General features: G+C 38.8%; 1 long non-coding RNA gene across 1 annotated transcript; it reads right to left on the bottom strand.

Annotated features, from left to right (window-relative positions):
- Nucleotides 1-381: 381 nt before the first annotated feature.
- Nucleotides 382-2,596, bottom strand: LOC102082299 (uncharacterized). Its single transcript, XR_269900.4, has 3 exons — nt 2,186-2,596; nt 2,026-2,094; nt 382-1,228 (listed from the first exon to the last, which is right to left on the bottom strand). It is a non-coding gene; the product is annotated as an uncharacterized LOC102082299 (long non-coding RNA).
- Nucleotides 2,597-3,304: the final 708 nt, after the last annotated feature.

Raw genomic sequence — 3,304 nt, 5'->3', positions numbered from 1 at the left:
TGTTGTCTAGCCATGTCTCTGATTTCAAACACCTCTTCGCATTAAGATCCGGAGCACTGATTTTATACTGATTTGAACAGCTCGTGTCGTACAGTGTGATGGGTGTCATACAGTTAAGTCAATAAATAAATTGCATTAAGTTTTAAGGAATTTCAGCCATTTTTATACACGATCCCACAATTTCAGAGGATCGAAAGTAACTGGACAAGCTTAACTGTGAATATGAAGGTTGTTTTTAATACTGTGATAAATACTTTAAAGTCATGAATTCATGGATATGACCGAACACACTGGTTCCTCCCTCTGCTAGAACTTTACTGCAGACGTCTTCAGATGCTGCTTGTTTCTGAGTCTTTCTGCCATCGTCTTCAGTATCTGAAGCATGATCTTGGTTAAGATTAGGTGACTGACGGCCATCAAACAATGTCCCGTTTCTATCTGAGCATTGTGTTGGGTTTTTATGAGAGAAAAGACAAATGTGTCTCCCAAAGCTACATGTTCTTCAGACACACCTCTTAGAACTTCAATAATAACAATGTTTCAAAATCTTTGTTAATTCAAGATCAATATTCAGAAATCATCTTAACCACACGGTTACCTGAGGTTCGACCAATGCACTGTTAAAGTCACTGGTACCAGTAATCTCAGGTACCTGACCACATCTGAGGCAGGAAATCTAAGAGTCTTTTCCTCCACAGTATCTGAGAGGTGTTGGACCAGTTCATAATCTTTATTATTTTATCACCATGCAGGCTGCACGTCACCTACCTCTGTCTAATGTCTAATTCATATAATACCATAAACTACTTTAGTGATGTTAAGCCTTTTAAAAGAATTTTGTAAACAACACAGTATTACAAGAGGTTTTAACAGAACTTCAAGTATAAAAATTTCCCCCAAAGTAGCAAAAAAATAGAATAAAATAAAATTGTGCACAACTAAACAATTAGTCTTTTTTAAGTCCAAATGGTACCGGTGGGGCCCATGACAAATGGGTGTATTGCAATAGAGTCCTTCCAATGAGGAGTGTGTGTGTGTAATTGTCTGTCCTACCGTACTACTTGTACAGTAGAGGATTGTAGTCCATCAATGTGCAAATGAATGTGCGTGTGTATGTATATCAGGCCCTAGGATCTTGGGTTGGCTCACCGTCCAGTGAACACTGGAATACACTGGGATCTGGAAACGCTGACCTGGTCTTTGGATTCGTCCCATATAAAAACCTGACCTATAAACAATGGTCAAATATATGTCACGAACCATTTAAGCATAACTCTCACAAATTAAACTAAAGTAGTGTCACAGTGCAGTAACTACTATTCAGATCAGCTATCAACTCAGTCATCAGTTCAGTCATGTTGTACAACATTAAAGTATCAAGGTTCAAAGTTCACAGTATCAGTATTCAAAATTTAGTTGTAACCTGCAGCAATGTTAAAGATTATCTACAAGGCTTCAAACATTCAGGAATTATAGTCGCCATATAATTCACTTCCATGGTAAACATTCATTGCATCCATTAGGTATAAACTCACTGCATATATATAATCACAAATAAATAAGTATATTACCCCTTTTAGGAAATGGAGCAATACACAAACGCTTATCAGAACTGAACAAAGTGCAAATAATCAATTTCAATAACATGTAAACACAAGGACTCAGTCTACGAATAGAAGTATTAAAATAGGTGTGCTTAATCCCGCTTGTACCATAGGTCTACTAGTACAAGTGGAAATACACTAAAAATTACCTCCAAGTATTCAATACTGAGCATTGTAAACTGACAACTGACTGACATCAAAAAATTAAGCAGGAAGCAGCATAAAGTCTGCTTACAATTATCTCTCTCATAAACTACCTCTCATAAACTTATTTTCAGCTGCTTTAAACATTTACAGCTTTTCCCAGGTTAATGACTTGGTCAACGATCTAACTAGCATGCCAACAGTGCGTTTCAGAGACACCCAACAACTGTATCCACACTCCGCACATCACGTGTCTGATTAGCCACATTTAGCTTACCGCTGTCGAGTGGATGCTCAGCGTTTATATGACGCCACAGCTTGGTAAACTCCGTTTTCGCTCTGCCCTCTACGACAACAAGTGCAAAACCATACTTTGTGAACAATATCAGTTTAAACGGTTTTTTAAAACTTGTTAGAGATTAATTTCTCCAGCTTACTGATAACAAAGTTTTAGCCCGTGTGCTCTGTTCGGCTGTAGAAGCAAGAGACTGAAAACTTGGGAGCTGGTACTAAGGAGGGACGAGCTGCCTAGAGCTTCACCGATTGGCTGACACGCGAGGACTGGAGTAAAACAGGCTCTCATCAGAGCTCATCAACCCCCGGAGAAACTTAACCCTTGTTCAACCAAAACAAATATATAAATCTGTGTCCCTTTTTTGTTTAAATAAATATACTGATCTCGTTTCACTTTCATTAAACAAGGACAGTAAGAACAGAAACAATGAACATAACATTTTTTACTTTTTCTTCTTTTTTTGTTTGAGATGATTTTAGGACCTGGGTTACAACCAGCAGGCAACGGGTGAAGTGTCTTGCCCAAAGACACAGCGACCGAGACTGTCGGAGCCGGGGCTCGAACCGGCAACCTTCCGATTACAAGACGAACTGCCAACTCTTGAGCCACGATCGAAAATCTCAAACCACTTTTCGGTTCAGGTTTTTTTGTGTGTATTGACTCTTCTTAGACTAACAAAAGATTAAACGTTGTTGGTTTTTTGTTTTGTGTTTGTTATCATTAAAGTCTATCACTTGAATTCACATGTGTTTTTCACAGTTTCTATTATCCAGGCTTTAAAAATAAGCTATTAGGTTTTAAATAGACTATCAAAATTGAGCTCTACAATGTTTACTCATTTATTTTATTATTTTTTCAGTATCTCGAGACTCTTGGACGGATTCCTTTTCATCCTTCGCTCCTTGGCATGACTCAGATGAAGCTCTGGCAGGTTTCTTGTCTTTGGCCTGAGAGGTTACTTTACATACTCCTCCCAGTGTTCCCGTCTCAGTCACATTTCCTTCCCGGCCACCTCGGCACAGTCATGCAGCTCATGCTCTTTGGAGGTTTTTCCAGCTGTCGATCCTTTCTGTCCCATAGGTGATGTGTGGCTGCATCTAAATGCTGGACACTGTTTCTTCTTGAATATTGCTGTTTTCTCCATGTTGTCTGGTCTCTATGTGTAGTTCATCAGTGTTTGTCATCCTCCCTCCTTTTCCTGAAAAAGGACAGCATTTACATCACCACCTTCTTCAGAAACATCCAACTAAAATAATTCACC

The sequence above is a fragment of the Oreochromis niloticus genome, linkage group LG16 (genome assembly GCF_001858045.2).
Source record: "Oreochromis niloticus isolate F11D_XX linkage group LG16, O_niloticus_UMD_NMBU, whole genome shotgun sequence".
Taxonomy (NCBI): domain Eukaryota; kingdom Metazoa; phylum Chordata; class Actinopteri; order Cichliformes; family Cichlidae; genus Oreochromis; species Oreochromis niloticus.
Note: the sequence above shows the minus strand (reverse complement) of the source record. Positions and strands in the feature narration are given on the sequence as shown.